At 38.8% G+C, this 13,682-nt stretch overlaps 7 non-coding genes across 7 annotated transcripts; all 7 read right to left on the bottom strand.

Annotated features, from left to right (window-relative positions):
* Positions 1–746: 746 nt before the first annotated feature.
* On the bottom strand, positions 747–819 carry TRNAT-UGU (transfer RNA threonine (anticodon UGU)). The gene has a single exon. It is a non-coding gene; the product is annotated as a tRNA-Thr (tRNA).
* Positions 820–2,265: 1,446 nt separating this feature from the next.
* TRNAT-AGU (transfer RNA threonine (anticodon AGU)) lies at positions 2,266–2,339 on the bottom strand. Its single transcript has one exon. It is a non-coding gene; the product is annotated as a tRNA-Thr (tRNA).
* A 426-nt stretch (positions 2,340–2,765) lies between these two features.
* On the bottom strand, positions 2,766–2,838 carry TRNAT-CGU (transfer RNA threonine (anticodon CGU)). The gene has a single exon. It is a non-coding gene; the product is annotated as a tRNA-Thr (tRNA).
* Positions 2,839–4,288: 1,450 nt separating this feature from the next.
* Positions 4,289–4,362, bottom strand: TRNAT-AGU (transfer RNA threonine (anticodon AGU)). Its single transcript has one exon. It is a non-coding gene; the product is annotated as a tRNA-Thr (tRNA).
* A 426-nt stretch (positions 4,363–4,788) lies between these two features.
* TRNAT-UGU (transfer RNA threonine (anticodon UGU)) lies at positions 4,789–4,861 on the bottom strand. Its single transcript has one exon. It is a non-coding gene; the product is annotated as a tRNA-Thr (tRNA).
* A 1,448-nt stretch (positions 4,862–6,309) lies between these two features.
* On the bottom strand, positions 6,310–6,383 carry TRNAT-AGU (transfer RNA threonine (anticodon AGU)). Its single transcript has one exon. It is a non-coding gene; the product is annotated as a tRNA-Thr (tRNA).
* A 426-nt stretch (positions 6,384–6,809) lies between these two features.
* TRNAT-UGU (transfer RNA threonine (anticodon UGU)) lies at positions 6,810–6,882 on the bottom strand. The gene has a single exon. It is a non-coding gene; the product is annotated as a tRNA-Thr (tRNA).
* Positions 6,883–13,682: the final 6,800 nt, after the last annotated feature.

Here is a 13,682-nt window from a genome sequence, read left to right as displayed (position 1 = left end):
TGGCTTCCAGCGCGCCCGGCAACACTAGATGACGTCAGCGCGCTGTGCGCGCGCTGACGTCATCGGATTGCCGTGGGGGGGGGGCGGGGGTGGAAGGGGAAGGTCTTCCCCTTCCATCCCCGCCTGGGGGGGAGGGGGGTGCACGGGGGGCACGCTAGCGCGCCCCCAAGTTCCCCTGTGCCTAGGACGAGATGATCTTATCCAAGGCACAGGGGAACTGTAGCCTTGGACGAGATCATCTCGTCCAAGGCACCCAAGCGGTTAAACTCAGGATCTCCTGTTTACTAGACAGGCGCTTTAACCAGCTAAGCCACAGTACCTGCTTGACAAACGTCACTGGAATAGTTAGCTGAATGGAGTGAAATAGAAATCATTTTTTTTTCATTTTCTTTTCTAAGTTCCCACAACTCTCTTCTTAAACACTATAGGTGAGAACACTAAATTTATTTAAAAATTCTTCCTTAAGAGGTGGGTTACCGTTCTTTTAGAATATTGAATTATGTCTTGTGAGTGAAATGCATTACAAAAATTCAACTCTAAAGTGAATTTTCTTCTCTTTCCTCTTTGTTATAATTCTCAATTCCCTTATTCATTCATTGCATTGCTTTGAAATTCTGCAAAATACCAAGTGCTTTTTTCATTATGAGATGAAGCATTCTAAAGTGAACAGGACACTACTCTTGTTTTGAAACTGTATTTAATATTTACTTGAAAAAATTCAATTCTATAAGTTTGGAGCAAAACTGAGGTGCTGCTGAGATTTGAACTCAGGATTTCCTGTTTACAAGACAGGCGCTTTAACCACTAATCCACAGCACCTATTACTCTTAAAATGATTGAATAACTGACTTAGTTGCCATTATAGCTTTTCAATACCTTCTGTGGAGTCTTTTTTTATCTGTGTTATTACGTTAAACATAAAAGAATTCCCCATCACTTAAGAAGAGTACCTAAGATTTAGTTAAAAAGTATTCATAAAAGTAGACTACATTTTTCAGTGGCTCACAAATTATTATTGTAGAGGATTGTATCACTTTTCTTCTTCAACTCTAGCACTTTATTTTATATTTATCTTCCTCTTTGATATACCCTTCATTTTACATTCACAGTCTTGCTTCTGTCATCTCGAAAATACTCGGAATTTTATTTAGTATTAAGATGAACTGTTCAATAGTAAGTTACTCAAATTTTTCATTTTAACATTATATCAAAGGATCATCTAATGAAAATAATCTGTTATTTAACTATGAAAAAGAGCACGGTGTTGTGGAGATTTGAACTCAGGATCTCCTGTTTATTAGACGGGCAGTCAAAGCAACTAAGCCAGAGAACTTTCATGACAAAGTTTACTGCAATTGCTAGTAGAATGGAGTGCAGTAGAAATCTGTTTTTTTTTATTTTATTTTCTAAGTTGATACAACTCTGTTGTCAAACTCTATAGGTGAGAAGATCAAATTTATTTAAGAATACTTCCTTAATGAGTGACTTACCCTACTTATAGAAGATTGAATTATGTGTTGTGAGTAAAATGCATTGGTTAAATTGAACTCTTAATTTATTTGTCGTCTCTTTCCTTTTCTTTGACATTCTCTTTTCCCCTATTCATTTATGGTATTACTTCGAATTCTGCAAAACACCAAGTGTTTGTTTCATTTGGAGATCAAGCATTCTAAAGTCAACAGAACACTACTCTTGTTTTTAACCTTTATTGAACGTTTACTTGAAGAAATTGAATTTTAAAAGTTTGGACTAAATCTAAATTGTTGCTGGAATTTAAACACAGGACATCCTAGTTATGAGACAGGAGCTTTGACCACTAAACAACAGCACCTACTTATCTTACAAATATTGAATAACTGACTTAGTGGAGATGACTTGTCCTCAGTGCCTTTAGTGCAGTCTTCTTTATCTGTGGTGAAACGTTGAACAAAAAAGGATTCCCCATCACTTAACAAGAATACCTACGTTTTAGTTAACAAGTACTTATAAAAGTAGATTACATTTTTGAGTGGTTTACAAATAATAATTGTAGAGGAATACATCAGTTGTCTTCACCTCTAAGGTTTAGTTCATATATACCTTGCTATTTGATTTACTCTTCATTTTACATTCAAAGTTTTGCTTCTGTTACCATTAAAATTCTCTGAATTTTATTTAATATTAAGATGAACTGTCTATTAGTAAAATGACTCAGATTTTTCATTTTTTTATTGTATCAGAGAGAATCTAAGGAAACTAATCTGTAATTTAAGAATAAAAATATCAAGGTGCTGCTGAGATTTGAACTCAGGATCTCCTGTTTACTAGACAGGCGCTTTAACCAGCTAAGCCACAGCACCTGCTTGACAAACGTCACTGGAATAGTTAGCTGAATGGAGTGAAATAGAAATCATTTTTTTTTCATTTTCTTTTCTAAGTTCCCACAACTCTCTTCTTAAACACTTTAGGTGAGAACACAAAATTTATTTAAAAATTCTTCCTTAAGAGGTGGGTTACCGTTCTTTTAGAATATTGAATTATGTCTTGTGAGTGAAATGCATTACAAAAATTCAACTCTAAATTGAATTTTCTTCTCTTTCCTCTTTGTTATAATTCTCAATTCCCTTATTCATTCATTGCATTGCTTTGAAATTCTGCAAAATACCAAGTGCTTTTTTCATTATGAGATGAAGCATTCTAAAGTGAACAGGACACTACTCTTGTTTTGAAACTGTATTTAATATTTACTTGAAAAAATTCAATTCTATAAGTTTGGAGCAAAACTGAGGTGCTGCTGAGATTTGAACTCAGGATTTCCTGTTTACGAGACAGGCGCTTTAACCACTAAGCCACAGCACCTCTTACTCATAAAATGATTGAATAACTGACTTAGTTGTCATTATTGCTTTTCAATACCTTCTGTGGAGTCTTTTTTTATCTGTGTTATTACGTTAAACATAAAAGAATTCCCCATCACTTAAGAAGAGTACCTAAGATTTAGTTAAAAAGTATTCATAAAAGTAGACTACATTTTTCAGTGGCTCACAAATTATTATTGTAGAGGATTGTATCACTTTTCTTCTTCAACTCTAGCACTTTATTTTATATTTATCTTCCTCTTTGATATACCCTTCATTTTACATTCACAGTCTTGCTTCTGTCATCTCGAAAATACTCGGAATTTTATTTAGTATTAAGATGAACTGTTCAATAGTAACTTACTCAAATTTTTCATTTTAACATTATATCAAAGGATCATCTAATGAAAATAATCTGTTATTTAACTATGAAAAAGAGCACGGTGTTGTGGAGACTTGAACTCAGGATCTCCTGTTTTTTAGACGGGCAGTCAAAGCAACTAAGCCAGAGAACTTTCATGACAAAGTTTACTGCAAATGCTAGTAGAATGGAGTGCAGTAGAAATCTGTTTTTTTTTTTATTTTATTTTCTAAGTTGATACAACTCTGTTGTCAAACTCTATAGGTGAGAAGATCAAATTTATTTAAGAATACTTCCTTAATGAGTGACTTACCCTACTTATAGAAGATTGAATTATGTGTTGTGAGTAAAATGCATTGGTTAAATTGAACTCTTAATTTATTTGTCGTCTCTTTCCTTTTCTTTGACATTCTCTTTTCCCCTATTCATTTATGGTATTACTTTCGAATTCTGCAAAACACCAAGTGTTTGTTTCATTTGGAGATCAAGCATTCTAAAGTCAACAGAACACTACTCTTGTTTTTAAGCTTTATTGAACGTTTACTTGAAGAAATTGAATTTTAAAAGTTTGGACTAAATCTAAATTGTTGCTGGAATTTAAACACAGGACATCCTAGTTATGAGACAGGAGCTTTGACCACTAAACAACAGCACCTACTTATCTTACAAATATTGAATAACTGACTTAGTGGAGATGACTTGTCCTCAGTGCCTTTAGTGCAGTCTTCTTTATCTGTGGTGAAACGTTGAACAAAAAAGGATTCCCCATCACTTAACAAGAATACCTACATTTTAGTTAAAAAGTACTTATAAAAGTAGATTACATTTTTGAGTGGTTTACAAATAATAATTGTAGAGGAATACATCAGTTGTCTTCAACTCTAAGGTTTTAGTTCATATATACCTTGCTATTTGATTTACTCTTCATTTTACATTCAAAATTTTGCTTCTGTTACCACGAAAATTCTCTGAATTTTATTTAATATTAAGATGAACTGTCTATTAGTAAGATGACTCAGATTTTTCATTTTTTAATTGTATCAGAGAGTATCTAAGGAAACTGTTCTGTAATTTAATAATAAAAATATCAAGGTGCTGCTGAGATTTGAACTCAGGATCTCCTGTTTACTAGACAGGTGCTTTAACCAACTAAGCCACAGCACCTGCTTGACAAACGTCACTGGAATAGTTAGCTGAATGGAGTGAAATAGGAATCATTTTTTTTTCATTTTCTTTTCTAAGTTCCAACAACTCTCTTTTTAAACACTATAGGTGAGAACACTAAATTTATTTTAAAATTCTTCCATAAGAGGTGGCTTACCGTTCTTTTAGAATATTGAATTATGTCTTGTGAGTGAAATGCATTACAAAAATTCAACTCTAAATTGAATTTTCTTCTCTTTCCTCTTTGTTATAATTCTCATTTCCCTTATTCATTCATTGCATTGCTTTGAAATTCTGCAAAATACCAAGTGCTTTTTTCATTATGAGATGAAGCATTCTAAAGTGAACAGGACACTACTCTTGTTTTGAAACTGTATTTAATATTTACTTGAAAAAATTCAATTCTATAAGTTTGGAGCAAAACTGAGTTGCTACTGAGATTTGAACTCAGGATTTCCTGTTTACAAGACAGGCGCTTTAACCACTAAGCCACAGCACCTCTTACTCTTAAAATGATTGAATAACTGACTTAGTTGTCATTATTACTTTTCAATACCTTCTGTGGAGTCTTTTTTATCTGTGTTATTACGTTAAACATAAAAGAATTCCCCATCACTTAAGAAGAGTACCTAAGATTTAGTTAAAAAGTATTCATAAAAGTAGACTACATTTTTCAGTGGCTCACAAATTATTATTGTAGAGGATTGTATCACTTTTCTTCTTCAACTCTAGCACATTATTTTATATTTATCTTCCTCTTTGATATACCCTTCATTTTACATTCACAGTCTTGCTTCTGTCATCTCGAAAATACTCAGAATTTTATTTAGTATTAAGATGAACTGTTCAATAGTAAGTTACTCAAATTTTTCATTTTAACATTATATCAAAGGATCATCTAATGAAAAGAATCTGTTATTTAACTATGAAAAAGAGCACGGTGTTGTGGAGATTTGAACTCAGGATCTCCTGTTTATTAGACTGGCAGTCAAATAAACTAAGCCAGAGAACTTTCATGACAACGTTTACTGCAATTGCTAGTAGAATGGAGTGCAGTAGAAATCTGTTTTTTTTAAATTTTATTTTCTAAGTTGATACAACTCTGTTGTCAAACTCTATAGGTGAGAAGATCAAATTTATTTAAGAATACTTCCTTAATGAGTGACTTACCCTACTTATAGAAGATTGAATTATGTGTTGTGAGTAAAATGCATTGGTTAAATTGAACTCTTAATTTATTTGTCGTCTCTTTCCTTTTCTTTGACATTCTCTTTTCACCTATTCATTTATGGTATTACTTTCGAATTCTGCAAAACACCAAGTGTTTGTTTCATTTGGAGATCAAGCATTCTAAAGTCAACAGAACACTACTCTTGTTTTTAAGCTTTATTGAACGTTTACTTGAAGAAATTGAATTTTAAAAGTTTGGACTAAATCTAAATTGTTGCTGGAATTTAAACACAGGACATCCTAGTTATGAGACAGGAGCTTTGACCACTAAACAACAGCACCTACTTATCTTACAAATATTGAATAACTGACTTAGTGGAGATGACTTGTCCTCAGTGCCTTTAGTGCAGTCTTCTTTATCTGTGGTGAAACGTTGAACAAAAAAGGATTCCCCATCACTTAACAAGAATACCTACATTTTAGTTAACAAGTACTTATAAAAGTAGATTACATTTTTGAGTGGTTTACAAATAATAATTGTAGAGGAATACATCAGTTGTCTTCACCTCTAAGGTTTTAGTTCATATATACCTTGCTATTTGATTTACTCTTCATTTTACATTCAAAGTTTTGCTTCTGTTACCATTAAAATTCTCTGAATTTTATTTAATATTAAGATGAACTGTCTATTAGTAAGATGACTCAGATTTTTCATTTTTTAATTGTATCAGAGAGTATCTAAGGAAACTGATCTGTAATTTAAGAATAACAATATTAAGGTGCTGCTGAGATTTGAACTCAGGATCTCCTGTTTACTAGATAGGCACTTTAACCAGCTAAGCCACAGTACCTGCTTGACAAACGTCACTGGAATAGTTAGCTGAATGGAGTGAAATAGAAATCATTTTTTTTTCATTTTCTTTTCTAAGTTCCCACATCTCTCTTCTTAAACACTATAGGTGAGAACACTAAATTTATTTAAAAATTCTTCCTTAAGAGGTGGGTTACCGTTCTTTTAGAATATTGAATTATGTCTTGTGAGTGAAATGCATTACAAAAATTCAACTCTAAATTGAATTTTCTTCTCTTTCCTCTTTGTTATAATTCTCAATTCCCTTATTCATTCATTGCATTGCTTTGAAATTCTGCAAAAAACCAAGTGCTTTTTTCATTATGAGATGAAGCATTCTAAAGTGAACAGGACACTACTCTTGTTTTGAAACTGTATTTAATATTTACTTGAAAAAATTCAATTCTATAAGTTTGGAGCAAAACTGAGGTGCTGCTGAGATTTGAACTCAGGATTTCCTGTTTACAAGACAAGCGCTTTAACCACTAATCCACAGCACCTATTACTCTTAAAATGATTGAATAACTGACTTAGTTGCCATTATTGCTTTTCAATACCTTCTGTGGAGTCTTTTTTTATCTGTGTTATTACGTTAAACATAAAAGAATTCCCCATCACTTAAGAAGAGTACCTAAGATTTAGTTTAAAAGTATTCATAAAAGTAGACTACATTTTTCAGTGGCTCACAAATTATTATTGTAGAGGATTGTATCACTTTTCTTCTTCAACTCTAGCACTTTATTTTATATTTATCTTCCTCTTTGATATACCCTTCATTTTACATTCACAGTCTTGCTTCTGTCCCCTCGAAAATACTCGGAATTTTATTTAGTATTAAGATGAACAGTTCAATAGTAAGTTACTCAAATTTTTCATTTTAACATTATATCAAAGGATCATCTAATGAAAATAATCTGTTATTTAACTATGAAAAAGAGCACGGTATTGTGGAGATTTGAACTCAGGATCTCCTGTTTATTAGACGGGCAGTCAAAGCAACTAAGCCAGAGAACTTTCATGACGAAGTTTACTGCAAATGCTAGTAGAATGGAGTGCACCGGAGGATTGTTTTTTTTTTTTTTCACCGTAGGAGACGCGGAAGAGCTTCCGCGTCTCCATCCCACCCCCCTCCCGCCCCCTTATGACGTCAGCGCGCCGTGAGGCACGCTGACGTCACATTTTTTCCCCACCGGAGAAGGAGAGACGGAGGTAAGCGTTCTTTCCTTCTCCGGTGTGGAAAAAAAGGCCAAAACGGCCTCCCCAGATGCCAGGGAGGCATCGATGGAAAGGGGAGGCTCTCCCCTTTCCATCGATGCCTCCCTGGCACCGTTTCCTGGCCGTGGATCGCAGCGCGGCTGCGATCCACGGCCAGGAAATGGCACTAGGCACCAGGGATCTTCTTTGGGGGGGTCGGCCCCCTCGTAAAAGGGCCACCCCCCCCCCGGCAATATTTTAATTATTTATACTGTTTTGGGGGGCGATCGCACCCCCCACAAAAAAAAGAAATAAAAAAAAGAAAAAAAAAATGGCGGGGTCGGCCCTTGGAACACGGGCCGACCCCAGGGGAAAAAAAAAAAACGTAGTTTTGCCTGGGGAGGCCGATCGCCCCCCCAGGGTAAAAAAAAACAAAAAAAAACAAATTGTTGGTGGTCAGCCCTTAGGGTGACCATCAATGGGGCCATTTTTTTTTTTATACATGTGTGCTTTGCCGAGGGCAAGCACACATGTATAAAAAGAAAAAGATTTGTGACATGAGTCTCATATATATGTGTATATATGTATACACATATATATATCTATATAGATATATATATCTATATAGATATATATATATATCTATCTATATAGATATATATATATATATATATATCTATATAGATAGATATATATATTTTTTTCAGGACAAGCATTGCAGCGTCCATGTGCTGATTTTCTGACTTGTTGGTGTGTATCTGGGCTTCTAACAACGCCCACCTCACGCCCATCACTACCACTCCTTTGATGGCATTGGAAAATGATTTACCTTTGTCCCTCCTTGGGGAGGTTTTGCTAACGCCTTGGCCATCGCCCCTGGTACATGGCTAATTGCACTTTTGCTGTTACGTTTAACTGCGAGCGAACTTCTTTTCCTTTTGTGTAACTCTTCACATGATGCTCATGGTGGCCATGGCGCTGTGAATCGGCTCTCTTATGTGAAAGAGTTTAACTTTAAATTATCAATTTATGTGGCAAGAAAAGTTGGGTTAGGAGTTTATAACGCTAATAGCTCTAACTCGAGCAGATGCGAGACCCATTGCATTGTAAATGCTTGTTATTCTTGTGTGTGTTGTTTTATAATGGTGAACAATTTCACCGCACTCCACGAGGACCGTGATCAAGACTCCTTGGTGAGTTGAAACACGTTGGTGGTTATTGACTGCAATAAAATACACGTTTATTTGTACTTCATGGAGTGCGGTGAAATTTTTCGGCATTAGATAATTTCTAGATTGGTCTTCCCTGTCACTGGGCACCGGCAGTGAAGTGTGCCGCCCAGCAACCCTTCAACCACTTTGTTTCTAAACATATAAATATATATATATTATTATATATATATATATATATATATATATATATATATATACACACAATATGCATGCATGCATGTCTTTTCTGTAGTGGCAGTTTTGCTGGATAGTACTGAGGGAATTAGAAGAGGAGGTAATGGGAGGCAGAGCACCAAAAATGACTGTTGCACAGGGTGTGTGGTAAGGTGAAGTAATACATTCTTTTTTTGTTTTTTTCAGTGTTTTCAGAGAATCTGCAGAATTGGAGAAGAAGCGAAGGTAAGGTGATGACATTTCCTGTTGTACACAACAAACATACCAACAAGCAATTTTGTGACTATCTGCCTTCTACGTAGGATAGTAATTTAGAGGGACAGTTTAGCCAGTTGCAGAGATGGCGTCTCGTTGGATGACTGCTGATCAAGCCCTAGCTCGGGTTATGGAGGACAGTTCTGATGTAGGCTCAGAGACTGAGACAGCAGACACTGAGACAGCATCTGAGGGAGAGGACAATGGGGCAGATTCTGGGAGTGATTTTTCAGTCGGCGGAGTCCCATCTGACGACACCTCTTCCAGTGAGTCTGAAGGAGACAATGACGACATCCGTGCTGTCCCTTCGCAAGCACATTCTGGGCAGCGGGACCACATTGGGTTAGCCGAACCCAGAGAGCACGTGCTTGCTGCCGCAAGCACAGAACGAGTGCTCTCTTGGCAGCCCCCCTGTTTGGTTCAGCCCCAAATTCCACCTTTTACTGGTGACGCTGGATGTAAAGTCGATACAGCTAACTTTTTGCCAGTCGACTACATCTATCTGTTTTTGGATGTTGACTTTCTTCAGAAAGTTGTGCAGCAAACAAATTTGCGTGCAGACCAATTTCTGAGGGAGCGCGGAGGCACTCTAGGGCCCCGTTCTAGGGCACGCCAGTGGACTCCCACTTCGCTGGCGGAGTTGAAGATATTTTTGGGCCTTACCCTCAAAATGGGGTTAGTACAGAAACCCACCTTGCAGTCCTACTGGACGACTCGCACGGTTTGGGTAACTCCCATCTTCGCACCATACATGAGCAGAGATCGTTTTTTGCTACTGCAGCGCATGCTGCATTTCAATGACAATTCTGCTGCATTGCCCCGGGACCATCCAGATCATGACAGGTTGTTCAAAATTCGGCCTGTCGTGGAACATTTGTCTGCCAGGTTTCCAGAGATCTATACTCCTGGAAAGAATATAGCAGTCGATGAGTCCTTGATCCTGTACAAAGGACGGCTGCTTTTCAGACAGTACATTGCGAGCAAAAGAGCTCGCTATGGCATAAAGCTGTACATGCTGTGTGAGAGCTCTACTGGCTATGTGTACAGCCTGAGAGTGTATACAGGGAAGGATTCTACCCTAAACCCTGTAGGTTGCCCTCCCACGTTAGGGGTCACAGGTAAGATTGTATGGGAACTTGTCCATCCACTTCTTCACAAAGGTTATAACCTTTATGTGGACAATTTCTATACAGGAGTAGAGCTGTTCAGTGAGCTCTACAAAGCTGGCACTGTGGCCTGCGGTACAGTTCGTTGTAACCGCAAAGGATTCCCGCGGGAGCTTGTTTGCAAGAAGCTCCAGAAATCACAGAGTACTGCATTGCGTTCTAACGAACTGCTCGCAGTCAAGTTCCTAGATAGACGTGATGTATACGTGCTCACTACAATTCATGATGAGAGCACTTCTCCCATCACGGTTTGGGGTCAGATGGCCGAAGTCCACAAGCCCATCTGTATACTTGATTACAATAAGTACATGGGTGGAGTGGACAAGAACGACCAGGTTCTTCAACCATACAATGCGTGTCGTAAAACTCGCACTTGGTACAAGAAACTGTTTACCCACCTGATTCAGATGGCAACATATAATGCGTATGTTGTTTACCGTCAGACAACAACAGGAAGACTCATGACTTTCCTTGACTTCCAGTTGTCTGTAATTGAAAGCCTCACTGCTGTTACTGAAGAAGCAGCAGCCTCCACCTCATATGTTCTGGAGGATGTGGCAAGGCTGCAGGAGCGACACTTTGCTGATCGCATACCTAAAACACCCAAAAAGGATCGCCCATGTCGTCGCTGTAAAGTGTGCTCAAAGCATGGAAAGCGGCAGGAGAGTCGGTATTACTGTCCCCAGTGTCCATCACAACCAGGCCTCTGTATCCCTACTTGCTTTACGTTGTATCATACTAAAGCAAAGTTCTGGGAAATCGACTGAGGTTGAGCTGCTGTTGGGTAATCCTTTCAGTGGCAGTGCATGGATACCGAACGTCCATGGGCCACTGCTTCGTTAGGCAAGGAGCCACAGAATTTTACTTCATCATGGACTTCCTTTTGGCGTGGTCGGTGTTCTGTTCAATTAACATGCATTTTCTTCCCCCTACTGCATATACTAGTAGACAGAACATATGCCACATTGCCACGGAGTACCCTTTCTTCACCTGCATGTCTTCCTTACTTTCAACGGTAGATATGCTCTCTCAGTTCGAGAAATCACTTTGTAGGGCATACTTGGAAGCCCCCAACTTGCTTCCACAAACTAGTATAGGTTCACTTGGCTATTATACAGGATTAGCCAGGACTCTGATGAGAACAGAGACATGGATGGGTAAGGAAAGCTTATGGTAGGAGTGCCTTCACAGGGTTATTGCACAGGTAGAAGGCAGATAGTAAAGGTAGTACAGATGTACATCATCTACACCTATGGATTCAAACCCATTGGTGCCATCCCAGCACTAAAGGAGAATGACTTGTATAGGTCAGTGTTTGACCTGCTTTTCATGTTCATCCTCCATCAGAACTTAGTAGATGTTCAGTTTGCTGTATAAGTGCATTATAGTCACATCACTGCACATAATGTTGGCTGGGACATATGCTACGTTCTCATGGACTCCCCTATGTACCAAACACTACCCTTTTCCATAGCCTATGACCTTCTCTTTAGGGAACATCATGAGAAATCCCCAGCATGTCTCCCTTAGTTTCAAAGGTAGATATGCTCACTCAGTTCGAGGAATCGCTTTGTACGGCATACTCGGACACCCCCAACTTGCATCCACAAACTGGAAGGAGTTGGATTTAGCACAGAGATTGCGCTAAAGGCGCATGAAAAACATGTCTTCCTGAGCCTCAGGTGGCTGTCACAGGAGTCATTAGTAAAGGTTTGTTACGCATGCATTTGGTAATGTTAAGGAAGAAGGAGGCAGGTAGCCTATGACCTTCTCTTTAGGTAACAGCATGAGAAATCCCCAGCATGTCTCCCTTAGTTTCAAAGGTAGATATGCTCACTCAGTTCGAGGAATCGCTTTGTACGGCATACTCGGACACCCCCAACTTGCATCCACAAACTGGAAGGAGTTGGATTTAGCACAGAGAGTGCGCTAAAGGCGCATGAAAAACATGTCTTCCTGAGCCTCAGGTGGCTGTCACAGGAGTCATTAGTAAAGGTTTGTTACGCATGCATTTGGTAATGTTAAGGAAGAAGGAGGCAGTTACTTGACAGGTGGTAAAATGTAGTCAAACTTAATCCGTTCTGTGGCGTGTGAATGTGATGGGCCCTTGTCTGGCAGCGGTAAGTTAATGTGAGTGGAGTGATTGATTGGATTGGGCCCGTGGCTGGCGATATGAAAGGGTTGTTTGTTGTGCGTGAATGGCGTGTGAATGGACCATAAAGAGGTTGGTGCCTGGACGCGGCTTTATGGCCCACCTTCAGAAGGCTTGGTTTCAACATTCAGATACTTTGATAAGTAATCATGCTTTAAAACCATAATTTCTGGAGGTGCTAAAACCAACCAGTGTGAGTGGTGGGTTAACTTTAACAAACTAGTACCAGGGGAGACCAAGGGTGCAGGACTTGCATGGCTTTCACCAGTTTTCCTTCACCCAGAATCCCCTTGAAATTACATTATGTGCTTAAAAAACACATTTTCCTTGCATTCCAATGAGCAGAAGTCCAGGGATCTGCAGGGATCCTCAAAATTCCTACCACCCAGTGTTTCCCCACTTGTCCTGATAAAAACACAACCCCGCTTGTGTGCCTGCGCCTAGTGCCTGCTTCAGGAATGAATCACTCCAGGGTTAACAGTAGACCTCAAGCAAGGACTACCATTGACCCTTGTGTGATCCATTCCTGTCGCGGGCGCTAGGCCTACCCACACAAGTGAGGTATCGTTTTTATCGGGAGACTTGGTGGGACGTTGGGTGGAAGGAAATTTGAGGCTCCTCTCAGATTCCAGAACTTTCTGTCATCGAAATGTGAGGAAAACTTGTTTTTTTAGTCACTTTTTGAGGTTTGCAAAGGATTCTGGGTAACAGAACCTGGTCAGAGCCCCGCGAGTCACCCCATCTTGGATTCCCCTAGGTCTCTAGTTTTCAAAAATGTACAGGTTTGGTAGGTTTCCCTAGGTGCCGGCTGAGCTAGAGGCCAAAATCTACAGGTAGGCACTTTGCAAAAAACAGCTCTGTTTTCTGTGATGTGTCCACGTTGTGTTTTGGGGCATTTCCTGTCGCGGGCGCTAGGCCTACCCACACAAGTGAGGTATCATTTTTATCGGGAGACTTGGGGGGACGCTGGGTGGAAGGAAATTTGAGGCTCCTCTCAGATTCCAGAACTTTCTGTCATCGAAATGTGAGGAAAACTTGTTTTTTTAGCCACTTTTTGAGGTTTGCAAAGGATTCTGGGTAACAGAACCTGGTCAGAGCCCCGCGAGTCACCCCATCTTGGATTCCCC

Source organism: Pleurodeles waltl, chromosome 8 (genome assembly GCF_031143425.1).
Source record: "Pleurodeles waltl isolate 20211129_DDA chromosome 8, aPleWal1.hap1.20221129, whole genome shotgun sequence".
NCBI lineage: Eukaryota > Metazoa > Chordata > Amphibia > Caudata > Salamandridae > Pleurodeles > Pleurodeles waltl.
This window is presented reverse-complemented; position numbering and strand designations above follow the sequence as displayed.